This window comes from Cyrtonyx montezumae, unplaced genomic scaffold, assembly GCF_038088225.1.
Source record: "Cyrtonyx montezumae isolate F1298 unplaced genomic scaffold, pur_monq_1.0 scaffold_3, whole genome shotgun sequence".
NCBI classification, from domain to species: Eukaryota; Metazoa; Chordata; class Aves; order Galliformes; family Odontophoridae; genus Cyrtonyx; species Cyrtonyx montezumae.
Window position 1 is genome coordinate 6,876,888 of NW_027072034.1, and position 14,318 is coordinate 6,891,205.

The 14,318-nt window shown below is 38.7% G+C and overlaps 1 protein-coding gene across 1 annotated transcript in view; it reads right to left on the minus strand.

Annotated features, from left to right (window-relative positions):
• DIAPH3 (diaphanous related formin 3) overlaps nt 1-13,975 on the minus strand; it is a 217,649-nt gene extending 203,674 nt beyond the window's left edge. The window contains exon 1 of the mRNA XM_065744007.1: nt 13,932-13,975. The gene's annotated coding sequence lies outside the window, so the exon portion shown is untranslated. The remainder of the gene's footprint in view (nt 1-13,931) is intronic.
• Nucleotides 13,976-14,318: the final 343 nt, after the last annotated feature.

The following is a 14,318-nucleotide window of genomic DNA, read 5'->3' on the forward strand; positions in this document are numbered from 1 at the left end:
AGCCAGCACAGGATGAATGGCATCCAAACTTTTATCAGTTTCCTGTCATAAGTTCTCTTCAAAATAATAGGAGAACCTATGACAAATGAGCCTGGTTTTATGCACGTTCTGTGGACCTGAAGATCAAAGTTACAGAGATTTCAGAAAGCGTCCAAGATGAAGCCTCGTTTCCAGCTTATCCCACTTTCTGATCAGGTCCCCAGGAACTACATCTATTTGTGTTCTCCCTTTGATCTTAGTGAAAACTTCTTATGCTATCTTCTGTAAGACAACAGTGTCTATTGAACTTACACACTTGATAATGCAGAAATCAATGGATTAGTTATCACCAGACTAATTACTGGAATTTCAAGACCAATGCTGAAAGAATTAAAGGTATTATTCCATCTGCCATCTTGCCTCTCTCATCTCTTTCTCCGACATTTAATTAACACATCAAATCATTTACCTTTGTAGTAAGAATTTAAAAAACAACCCACAACTCCAACACATACCTGTATAACCATATTCATGTTCACATTTCTACTGAGGGAACTTGCTAGGAGAGTTCTCCCCTAGAGGTGAGGTTTTATGCAAAACTGACATATGTAGGATACATTGTCAGTCAACAAATACAGTATAATTCTAGTGGATACATATGGTACATTTAAAACTAGGGGTTTAATTGCTGCACATTGTTGAATTTGAAGTAAATGTAAATGCCACAATAAATTCTCAAACACATTTTGCTGTAATTAAATTATTGCAACTCTCAAGTCTATGGTGCTTGTGTTCATTTTCTAGTTATATGAGCAATTTAGGTTGAAGGTGATCAACAATTTACAGATGTTAGCTCCTAGAATAATCCAAACAAGATAAAGCAGTTTTCTGAGAATTGCTACAAATACTTCTGCTCTGTGAATGTTTTGGGAATCAATAAATCAATTGGAATCAACTGACATGGTTGGTTTTATTTACAGTCAAAGACGAATAAGGCAGGGAAAAACAGAAGTGATTTAATAGTAGAAGTTACCTACATCAAGGACAGAACATTACATCAGCTGAGACTTGACTCCCTACTATCTATCGTGGAATAAGCTCAAAGAAATGAATGCACCAAGAAGGGAATAATAAAACCAAGCTGTGAAGTCATAATACAAGCAGATACAGAGTTTCTCAAAAGAAATGTAATGATACACCTTTAAAGGTATTTACAGTGAGTTTGGCAATGAAAAGTTCCAATTTCCATGAACACAGGAATACTAGAAACACACAGACTTCTCAAGACAAGGAGTACTTATAAGATATACTGTTTAAAGAAGCTGGAATTGTTCCACAAAAATATTGGTTGTGCATTTCTTCTAGAGGTCACAGTTGATACAGTGTGACCGTTCCCTCGGGTACAATTGCCACAGATCTATGGAAACAGCACCTACAGTGTTTCTGTAAAAATAAGCGAATAATCTTGACTTGGATATTGTTTCCTCAGTTCAAGACAGCAAATTACTCCAAACTGATGCTGGATGAGAAAAAGGAAGAGGGAAAAAAAAAACCAACAAAAGAACACCACAGAGCCCTTCAAGCAGAAAGAAACTCCCACCTTCATGCTGAGCTCAGCAAAGGACACAAGAAACCCCCGTCTGCTAAACTCCATTCCCAGACTGAAGTTGTTAAATCCAACAGGTAGTGGAAGAATGAGCATAACTCCAGAGAAAAGGAATAGAAAATAGGAAGCGTTTTCAGAAAAATTTTCAGCACAGTGGACCTGAATATTGGCATCAGTGCAACTTAACTAAAAACATATTCGTAAAGTAAGACTAAGAATTAATTTTGACTTTGTATACAAAGTATATCCTAATGCACATCTCTGGAGCAAAAGCTTAAGTGCAACGCCTTGTAGGTCTCCAGGATTAAAAGTTACCATGCATAACCTTCCATCTATCCCATCAGAAAGAGTTTTATCTAAAAAGTGATGCTAAACATACTTTAAAAAAGTGGCCATAATCAAATATCTCATCACTGGCTGAGGACAAAATAAATTTTGTAATATATACACAGTTGGAACATAACCTGTATTTCTTTGTATCCTCTGTTTAAGCTATTTAACTGTAGTGATTGGAGCTTAATGCCTTGGGAGGCAGGGAAAGAGAGGGGAAAAAAAAAATCAGTACTAGATAAGCAATTACCAAATAGAAGACTAAGTTGGTTTAGGTGGAAAAAGACCAACTACCTGAAATGTGTAGTTTGTTCACTAGTTATAGTAGCACACTAATAAGAAACTTGATTAATAATTGCTCTGTTTTAGCCTAACCTGCATTAAGAGAAATACTGAACAATCTTCCTCTCCCATTCTTATGGGCAAATGCATGCACGGACCACCAAGACAGACAGAGATCACTAAACACCATGTATTAGAAAAGACCTGACATGAAATATACATCAAGCAAGAAACGATTTTATAGCTGTATAAACATTCAAGAGCATTGTGCAAAGCTTCTGTTTCTCCAGGTACTGTTCACATTTGGTCCTACAAGTCTATAGGGCAAGTACTGCCACCCTCCAGCTTTCAATATCTCATATATTCACCAGCCCCCTATTTACTACAATGCCAATGAACACAGTTTCAAACATGGAAAATCTCCTACAATAGCATAGCTCAATCTTCCAGACATTCTGCCAGTCATTTTAGTCATAGAATCCCAACAGTTCAGCCATGGAAGTTTGCTCTAACACCCTAACGCAAATGCATGATGAAGAACTAGTATAACAACAACAACATGAGAAGGAAGAAAAAAAAAACGGTAACTCCTGTGCCTTCATTTGAAACAATCATTAATACAGGGGGAGGAACATACAGGAAAAAAAATGGCTGTGTCATTTTATTTAAGTGTATTTGAAGGTAAAAGAAACTAGTGTCCTGCTTTTACTAGCAAAGATACTTCACATGAAATTGGAGAAATTATTTCTAATGACTCTGGGACAAAGAAATCTTTACTTGTTTTATCCTCTTTGAATCACAGGATGCCTTGGGTTGAAAAGGACCTCAAAGATCACCTAGTTTCAACCCCGCTCTCAGAAGATTGAAAAGAAACTATATTCCTTCTTCAACAGTCAAATAGCTCTTCAAGATTAACTTCTTGCTTGATGAGAACTTCCACTGGTAACAGTAGAGCTCAGTAAGAGTACAACTTAAACCAAGATGCACAGAAAAATCCTTTTCATTAGATGAAATTTTTTTCCTGGTATATTAATCTCCCAGAGCTACCTTTCTTTGAAACCAAACCATTTAACTAACTGCACAGTATTAGAAGTCACAGAGTTTGTTCCTGTATGTACAGGTCAAGACCTGGATGTGTAGAACATATTTCACTCTGAATCTTGTTCCTCTATATACTACCTATTACAAACCTTTACTTATCTATACAGCAGAATTTCGGTATACACTTTTTTCCCCTACATATAAGCAATTTTATTTTTAATAAGTCTGTTAATATGCACAGTTCTTAAGCTTTTTTTTGAGCATTACAAATAATTTACTGGAATACACAGTCCTCCAATTACAAAGCAGGCTTATTTCCACGTGAACTTGCAAGCAGATACTTTGTCAGATCCCTAGCTACTCGCTGCTCTTCTATAGAGGAAGATTCTTGCTTTCATAATTTCTAAATGAAGAAGCTAGAAGGAACACATTCTAAAAACAATGTGGCTTAGGACTTAGTAGGGATTTGTCAGCATAACTAGACAATTCATCAGCATCATCTCAGTAATAGTGCGGAATTCAAATACTAAAAGCAATCTCAGTTAAAGTACCTCAAAATACTGCTAACTTGCACTGCTTCTCAGTGCAGGCACACTGCACACTGTCCAGAATAAAACTTTGTTTGCCTTCCAGCATAAAACTCTTCATTTAGCTCTCAGTTATGCACAGAAGTATTTCAGCAGAAACACGATATAGCAAAAAAAAAACCTGAAGTCATAACAACTGATCCTTAAATGCCCACTGAGCATTATTTCTTATATAATTCTTTTAAGTCTTTAAATTTATTTACTTCCAGAAAAACTACTCTAATTGACAAAACAGTAGTAGGGACAACAAAACAAGTGTATTTTAAACACAAAGAAAAATAAAAGATCTGCACTGTGATAATCCCTTCTGCTGTTGAAGACAGATGAAGTTTTTGGAAACATAGCATTAGTATGATACCGATAATGCCTGACAGTGGTTGAACCAAGCATTAATGACTTTAGTAGCAATTGTTAGTTGAACATTGGATTTTAAGCTAGCCGTACAGAGCAAGGAACTTCATTATTAAACACGCAATCACATATCACTATATCATAAGCTGGCACAATTACATGTCAAACTCACTCAGGCATGATTTAACCATGAACACATTTCAAAGCCACGCAAAGACTTTTTACTACTTGAACAGAGTACGTTATAGATGACCACCAGTTTAGTTAGACTTTACCAATTAAAAACATCAGTTTCCAAGTTAAGATGGTTTCTGCAGCAAAAAGGTCATTTATGTTAGCAGTAAGGTTATTAGCTCAGCAAAGCCAAAGCAAAACATAAGTTGTCTTACCACATCATCTGTCAGTGTCTTGATATTTAAATGCTGTAAATTAAACAGGAAACCAGACATGTCACAATTATATGGTCAAAAAACAAAATAACAAAAAAGCAACATCAGTTATAATCACTGTTATTCAAAAGATGCAATGTCAACAGTATTGAATTGTAATAATTCCTTTTCCTAAGAGGAGTATGGAAAAATACAGATGACTGATGTCTGCACTGCAGGGATACAATGCATTGTTTTACATGACAAGGCATGGCAAAGAAACTGGAAGAACATAAAGTCACATATTTGGTGAGACTAATTGCTAGGTTCCTCACACTGCCTACTGTACAAAGTTTGGCAGTATCTACAGCACCTGCCAATGGCTGTATCTAGATGAATTAGATTTAAAACTCTCATACTGTCATCACCAAAATTGAAACAGGTTGCCCAGAAAGGTGTGGATGCCCCATCCTTGGAGATATTCAAGGTCACATTGGATCAGGCTCTGAGCAACTTGATTTAGATTGTAGATTCCTATGTTCACTGCAGGTGAGTTGGATGAGATGATCCTTATGGGTCCCTCCCAGTTCAAACAATTCTATGGTTCTACAACCACTGAAAGACACTGTGAGTTAAGACAAGTATTATCCTGCAATAGCTTTATCTTCAGAATTATCAAGAAGCTGAGGAAGAAATATGTGATGAACTGCTATGAACTTAAAAATAAAAAGTAAATGAAGTATGAGTAAACAACTACTACTCAGTGATATAAGTTCTAACATTAAGAATCAAAAAAAAAAACCTGGAGCTATATGAATACAGACAACCCTACTCTGTTAAAGCACAAGCATAAAGAGAATTCATAATGATAGAACAAGGGGGGCAACAGGTGATAGCTGAAATACAGTAGGTTCTACATAAATATGGAAAGAAACCTTCTTCACAGTAAGGGTAACAGAGCACTGGCACAGGCTGTCCGGATAGGTTGCACGGTCTCCTCCTCTTGAGACATTAAAAACCTGCCTGGATGCACTCCCATGCGACCTGGTCAAGGCACTCCTGCTCTGGAAGGGGGACTGGACTAGACGATGTTTCAAGGCCCCTTCCAATCCCTGATGTTATGCGATAAAACATTAAGAATAAAAAATGGGAAAAAACTTCAGCACAGTCAGTAGATGTAAGCTCTTTACCCTAGATTTCCCACTGCAGAAATAGATAGGACCTCTACCCCACTCTGCTATGGTAGTGTTTTATGTCTCCTTCTCAGTTTCCAAAATAGCTACAAAGACAATCTGAACATTAATTTCTGCCATTTAAAGAGGTCCTGACTTCACATTTAGAAAGTTGGTGATATCAAGATATTTAAGAAGAGCAACATGGCTTGTTAAGAAGGCCCAGAGAATATGCCCCACGAGGAGCAACTGAAAGAATAGGGGCTGATCAAGTCTGGGGAAGAGGAGGCTGAGGAGAGACCTTACTGCTCTCTTCAAACACCTGAAAGGTAATTGCAGTGAGAACACAGTTGGTGTCTTCTCACCAGTAACAGAACAATGGAAAAAGTCCTCAAGTTGCACCAGGGGAGGTTCAGGTTGGATACAAGGAAAAACTCTACAGAAAGGGTTGTTAAGCACTGGAATAGGCTCCCCACAGGAGTGGGTGAGTCACCATCACTGAATGCGTTTAAAACTCATTTGTATGTGGTGCCCAGAGACATGATTTAGCAGTGGATTGTTAGAGTCCAGGTAGTATAGTAAGGATGTGGTTTTACTCAACGGTTGTGAAGGTCTTCTCCAATCTGAGCAATTCTATGATTCAACAACCTCTGTCTTTCAGTGATCAAAACTGCAGGAGAAAACACTACCATGTAGTTTTACAATGGAACTTTGTAGCAAAGACCACAAGTATTTATTCACGTCTCATACACTCAGTTAAGCCTCAATGAAGAATCTGCCTAGAATGAAAGTTTACTTTGCACTTAGATTTTTTGTGGTGTAATTAAGACTCATGTCAAATTCTATGCACAGGCAGAAAACATACAAGCAGTCTCAGTTCCACTAAGGAGATGTTTGATCATAGAGCCCTTACAGTTGGAAGAGACCTATAAAGGTCAGTGTTCTGCACTTGCTCAGTAGAAGACATTCATCAACATTCAGGGAATCAAGGGCACCTGTCAAAGCTTCCCATTTTGTCTTCTGAAAAAGACAGTGAGTGAGATGGTTCAATCATGATGATGATCAGATAGCTGGAGCTCCACTCCTATGAAGAAAAGCTGAGGAACCTGGGCTTCCTCAGCAAGGAGAAGAAAAAGCTCTGCAGCAATCTCATCACAGTACCCAAAAGTTGTTTATAAACAGGAGGGAGGCAGACACTTATAGGACAAGGGAGAAAAGGCTTTAAAGTAAAAGAAAGATTTAGGTTGGATGCTTGAAGGAAATTTACCAGTGACTGGTAAGGTGCTGGAAGAGGTTGCCCAGAGAAATCCTGGTTGCATTCAAGGCCAGGTTGGATGGGGCCCTCAGCAGTCTGATCTAGTGGGTAGCAACCCAGCCCACAGCAGAGAGGCCTCCCCATGGTAAACTCATGCTGACTACTGAGAACTCTTTTCTTCCAGCTGCCTGGAGATGGCATCCAGAACAAACTGTTCCATCACCTTTCCAGGGACAGAGGTGAGGCTGACTGGCCTGTAGTTCCCCAGATCCTCCTTCTTGCCCTTTTTGAAGGCCAGAGTAACATTGGTTATCTTCCAGTCTTCAGGCACCTCTCCCATTCTCCAGGGCCTCTCAAAGATGATAGAGCAGTTAGCAATCACCTCTGCCAACTCCCTCAGCACACGAGGATGACACTGACTCACCAAAATCTTCTAAGACAGGATGTTAAGTTGATCATTTCAGATGGTATAAAGTTAAGAGCAATGTCTTGAGAAAAAGAGCAATGACTTAAAAGGAGCATATGTTTGTTCTTGCCAGGACAAAATATAGTTCTCATAACAGGTAGAAAGTAGATTGTACTTAAGTAGAGTGTGGAGTGTTTTATTAGAAGAATACACTTTTATTTTCAGTCCTGGATATGTAAGTTGACAGAAGTAAGACATTCTGCTCAGTTGAACAGGCTGCCTTAAGTACAGGCCTGCAAGTAATTAAAACAGGGTTAAGTAGAGTTCTGATAGTAGCCACAGTTATTGCTAAGACCATTCTGCAAGCCTACAGAATATTACCTTGCAGTGGATGAAAATACTAAAATGCTATTCTATGTCTTCCACAAACTAGACTAGAATAGGAAAATCATTTCTTCTGAGAACACATGAGCTACATATAAATATTTCTCTAGTTTAGCATGGATTAAATAGAGATAATATTGATAATTTTGTTTTATGTCAGCATCCTATTTTGCAGCCAAGGATATTCAAAAACATCAAGAGACTGAAGAGCTACAGTATTTAGAAAGTCCAGATTTACACGGATTTAGCACACTTAAAGTCAAGATTTACCAGGATCAGTAGCACCTACAGCCAGAAAAGTGATAGTGTCACCATTATTTAGGTGCTGATATAGCTGAAGACTAACACAACTTAATTTTTGGTCTGGGACAGGGAGAAGGAGGTGATTTTCCTTACAAATTAAGCTGGCAGCACTTCAGTCAAAGCTATCAGAATTATGAAGAATAAAGATTTAGTATTTTTGAAGAAAGCAATTTGACATGGAATTACTCCTTACTGAAGATGAAATCTCTCAGGCATACTAAAAAATAACTGATTTAATTAGACAAAGGATACATACATACATTCAGTGTATGGTACAGTGTACTCGATAAGCTGTCAGAAGGCCTGATCTGAAGAACAACAAAGACAAAGAAAGCCTTAGACAGAAACTGAAGAGTACAGTAGGGCACAACAGACATTTATAATGTGCACAGCTAGGCAGAAGTTTACTAATAGAACAGAAAAATCACCATATCTTATAGAAATTTCACATATGGAGAAGCCACATGCGATACAAATTTTGGACCATACTGATAGGGAAAGTAAGCCAACACTACTAGGCTTCCTGTATGCTCACAGTAAAGAATTTTATTAGTATGCAGAAGACGACCATCTTTTGCTGTATATACAAACACTTCTGTACCACACACTGAAAGTGAATTTGCAAGACAAGGCTTAACAAATTCAAGTCAATGCTTTTTATAATTACTCTAGTCAACTCCAGGCTGATACAGTGAAATGAAGCAAAGAAACAGGAAACACCAACACTACAGCTCAAAATAGGCTGCAAATGATGAGAAACATCCTAAAGTAGAGTAAGATATACTCCGTAACATTCAGATGTTAGGCACTCTACAAGAGGAAGCTTCTACCTTTTCTTCCAGAGCAATTTTCATCATCACACAAGCACAGAGTAACATCACTCATCTTTCTGAATGAAAACAACTTGCTTAAAGAACAGTGCATTTTTACTAAAATTCAGATTATACATAGCATGGATGGATAACATTAACATGCCAGACAGGCTAAAGCCCAATTTGTTGATCAAAAATGAAATTAGAAGACAGATAAACACCCCAAATATATACCACCACCAATAAGAGAGCCATTCGAAGCAGCAGAATCTCAGGTGACTAAACACATGTGCATGCCATCACACTGAAGTTCTTAATTTATAATTGAAAAAGGAAAAGAAAAAAAAGAAACACCTCCCACATGTGGACATTGAAATCCTTTTTCAATCTCTATATTTGCTTCCTTATACAAAGAGGGAAAAGGGGGAAAAAAAATCACATAACACTAAACATGCACATCTTGACACAAAGAACAGGTTATAGACTACGTATGACAAAAATAAATAAAGGAGAAGTTAAACAAGATGTAATGAGTTTTAGGAGAACTGGCTGACATAAGTCTGGATGCTGAAATCACCAAGACTGATGACATACACATAATCACACAAATCTCCTTTTTAAATTAGAAAGTGAGAAAGAAGTCCAATACTGCCATTGATTCTATCACAGGAAGGATTCAACACAAGCTGTTTTCTCCCCAAAGACAATTATCCAGTAGAAACAACGAGAGGACTGAAGAAAGAATTCCAAAGAAACCTGTAGATTTGGTTACAGCAATGTAAATTGGATTGTTACAGCAGATGTCACTACTTTAAGATCCCCTTTGTCACAATATTCCCTAATTTTGCTATCTCAGTCTGTAAATGCACTTTAAAAACTGTGGTATAGCCCAACAGCATCTACTTTTAATTTCCAATACACTACTTCAGCATTTTAGAGCTTTTGTTTTATTTTAAATATATACATATATACACACACTGTTGCTTGGAAAGCAGTTTGAAAAGCAATTAAGGGCAAAATTATCTTAACGTGACAGTTTCTACACGGTGATATTCTTTAGATATTGATGAGTTAATCTTAAAATTGGTGCTTACAGGTAAGATTATATCACAAAGTGCCAGAACACAGCACTAAAATTTAGCATCATAACCCACAGTGTTAATTCATGCCAACAAAAATAACAGCATGAGAAATTTACAATTTTACAGAGCAGCAATAAAGAGTTTTAGGTAACATCTGTTCAGCAATCATTTCTTTAAAAGACTAATTTAGATTCAAGGTCTTACACTGCAGCATAACTGCAGCTATAATTCAGTCACTTCATAATTAAAGATATTGACACAGATCGGTCTTACCTTTCTCCTCTGTGCCAGTCAAACAGAAATGCTTTTGCTTTTAACTACATCTTTCTTTGATTTATAAACACTATTAAAGGCAAGTGTTAATTTGCCTATGTTAAACAGATTGCTGCAAACAAGAAAGTCTTCCTGACTCATACAAATTTCATAGAGAACTTAATAAAAAAATATAACCTGAAAGTCACTGAAGATTGGTCAATGATATACTGAAATTAATAGAAACTCTCCTAAAACAGCTAGACATCCAGTTGATGCTTTTTGGTGCAGCATCTACAAGACAGCATCAGCAAAGTGTGGTTAGAAGTAGTTTAATCTAGTTTAATCTGCCACCCTTCATTCCATTTCTGCTATTTACCAAGCTCTAACTCCTCAAAGATGAACTAAGAGCTTCCAACAAAGCTAAACCACCACAGTATTATACAACACTTATTACCCTTCCAAGAGATCTCTTCCCAAACCTCAGACCTGCTGAACAAATCCAAACTGGTAAGCACTTCACAGCTAATTATCGTGCCATTAAGATGTTTTATTTTGTTCTTGTGTTTTTGTTTGTTGTTACTTTTTTTTTCTTTTAATAAATCTTGAAAGAATAGAGAGAACTAGGAACTACAACTCCAGTTCTTCTGAGAAGCTAGTTTATTCAGGGAGACAGTACTTCAAGAAGCCATTTAATTGGAATTAGCAACTATTTAGCCCAAAGCCTCTTTCTACCTCGTTTAAATGAAGTGATAAAAATCAAGAGATTGTTTTCCCAATAAATAAGGACTTCTGTTGGGGAAAAGAGAAAAAGAAGGTGCATGTTAACAATGTCAATTTTGTTAACCAGCAATCCAATTTCACCTGAAGGTCTGTCAAGGAATCAAATTCTTTTCCAGATTGGCTTAACTACTGTTGATTTGGTAACTCTCAAGTGACAGATCAATATATTGCATTGATTGGAACAGTCCAACTTGGAATTTACCTTAAAGCCTTTTGTCCTAAGGAAAATTAGACTAATTCAATCTGGATGACCTGAGTTTGTTGAATCTAACAGTCAATTTTAACCATATTTGATAAATGCATATAAACATAATTCAAAACACATGAAGAAGCATGGCACAAATATCCCAAACACAGATAGGGTACAGCCTGTATTTATGACTGGATTACAGATCATTCAAAGGAGTGAAGAGAGGTTGTACGTCCTCTGACACAAAACTAATCTAACAAAGAAGATGTATTACAGGAGAAATTAGCTACAAACAAGTCAATACACATAGAACATCTTTCTAACCCCTCCCTCTCAAAAGACTCCTAAGACAGGAGGTTGAGAGGAGGAAGGAGAATATACCAACTTTAGTTTTAATAAGTTATAAATATTCTGCATTGCAACGCCTTAGGGCAGAAATTGATGATATGACAGAAAGAAATGCATTTCTCCCAGTACCCCTTCAAGGAAGCCACTACAAATCAGAGAAGCTGGTTAAGGTCTACAATCATTGAAATAACAGATATTCACAACCTGTACTGATTTGTACCTTTCTTCAGTAGAAAATTACTACCTGGAACAAACCAAGGATTAGAGTCAACAGCTCTATGGTTATAGAAGCTACAGCAACTCCTTAAGATTTTGGGAGCATGAAGCAGCTTGCTGCTCCCTAGCAACTGTTAATTTCCACAGATCAGATTTGTAAACCATACTTCTCAGCAGTTTACATGAAGATAGAGGAAAAAAAACTTATATTTTGCTTAAGGAACATCAATTTTGACTCCTCTTAAGGTCTCCAAGTGAGCTAATGGCATACCTAGAACACAACCCACAATGAAAGAAGAACTGTCATGTATCACCATCCCAAGACAACATCTTTGCTTTAAGAGTACTTATAAAGATGAAACAATATGATGAATGCAAATATGATACAAATACGATGAAACAAGACCATTGTCTCGGGTTAAACACTTCTGAAAGTGACAAAGCATTCTCATGAATTACAGATATTCTCAGACACTCTTGCTTGAAGAATCTGATGAATCTGGGGGAGAAAAGAAAAACCCTACTCTCAAGATAATCACACACTCTACAAACAGAAGTAAAATACCTAGTGTCAGCTTCCTAGGCTTTCTCTGGCTGTATTAAAGTAAAATCAATACTGTAACTCTAAAGAGCCAGTGAGCAGATGTCCGCACCTGCACATGCCTAGACTTCACAGACAGACAAAACAAACAAGCTTATCTACACCTAAGAGAAGGCCTCTTTTTTCTACAAATCCCATCTGAGTTCATTTCAGTAAAGAATTCTCAGGGGCCTTGTTATAGTGACAGTTACAGACTTTTTTTTTAGGGAGTGTATTTCTGTTGAAAGGAATACTGAAACTGACAGCAACACCCTAATTTCCTCCCCAAATGTGTTTAAACAGAGAAAATGATGGCAATATGCAAGTTGCCTTAGACCTTAACAGTTTAAGTATGGCCAAGAAACAAAAGATTTTGATCTCAATGTTGTTATCAGCCTCAATTATACACAAATCTGTCTCCTGCTTTCTGCAAGAATAAACCAGTCATCAAGTCCTATACAAACATTACTCCAACCTTTTAGACTATACTGGCTTTTACTCAGAAAGAGTAGGAATGTTTTCTGCCACGTATTTATCTGTGACCAGCTATGTATACCCATGTGACTAAAATGCAAGCACACGAAGTAGATGCATAGCCACTTACCAAGACAAGAAAACAGCTTTTGGCCCGCAGTTTAATTCACTCACATTCTAAAGAGCATGGTACACATCCACTCCACATGTGGTGGGTACAAGACTTGTAGAATGTGTATTTGTTCAGCTTTAATAATTGGATATCTCAGCATGACCGAAGCAAAAAAAAAGTCAATTCTTGGGTACTTTTTAGCTAGAGCACATCGTACATACATATTATTCTGTAGGCAACTATTTGCTCTTTTGAGTTTCCCAACTGATGAGCTTGCTAGACAAACCTTGTAAAGCAAGGCTAGAGAGAGCTGTGTGCTCTAAATTACCATGTTACTCTATTTCTACAATATTTATTAGTGTTCATAGGAGGGCTACACAGATGGTGAAGGATCTAGAGGAGAAGACATACGAGGAGTAGCTGAAGTCCCTTGGTTTGCTCAGCCCAGAGAAGAGGAGATTGAGGGAGGACCTCATTGCAGCCTACAGCTTCCTCAGAAGAGCAGAGGGGCAGAGCTCTCTGGTGACAGCAACAGGATCTGAGGGAGTGGCATGTAACTGCATCAGATTTTTCACCATAGGGTGGTCAGGCACAGAACAGGCAGCCCAGTCAAAGAACCAAACTTGTCAGAGCTCAAGCATCTGGACAATGTCCTCAGATATATGGTCTGATTTCTGGGTTACCCTGTGCAGAGCCAGCACTTGGACTCAATGGTTCCTTCCAACTCACTACAACCAAAGCAAAACCCAAGAATCTAGTCCTAGTGGAAGTGGCATCATTTACAGCTGAAAAGCCGTCCTGTTGACACCCTTACCTCTATGGCCGTCACACAGTCATTAAGAAAACTCCACCATACAGTGGAGAAACCTGAAAGCATGCGAGGCAACAGGGAGCCAGCCCTCGGAGGACAGAAAGGCAGAAGCGAGGCGGGGCGGGCAGGCCCCGCAACCCTCAGGCGCGGAGAAGTCAAGCCTACGCCTGTGCCACAGGCAGGGCCGCAGGACGGAGCCGTACTTACGAATTTAGGCTTCCTGCCGTCCGCGGCCTCCTCAGCTCCGCCGGCCACGGGCGGGCCCTTCCTGCGGAGCCCCTTGTTCTCCCTCCCGCCGCGACCCGGCCGCGACTCCATGGCCGTGCCCAGAAGAGGCGAGGCGGACACAGCCGCGATTAGAGCAGCTTAGCCGAGCCGCGGGGGGAGAGGGAGGGGGGCTCAGGGCCGAAGCCAGGCAGAGGATTTACAGCAGGCAGCCTCTAATCCCGGCAGCCACAGCCGCCGTCCGGACCTCCCGCTGCCGGAGCGGAGGCAGCAAGTAGCGCGCTCCAACGGCCTATTAGACGCTCAACGCTCCCTGACGCCCTATTAGAGCCCAGGAACGAGCCGCCGTCCGAATCGTCCCGCCACTGC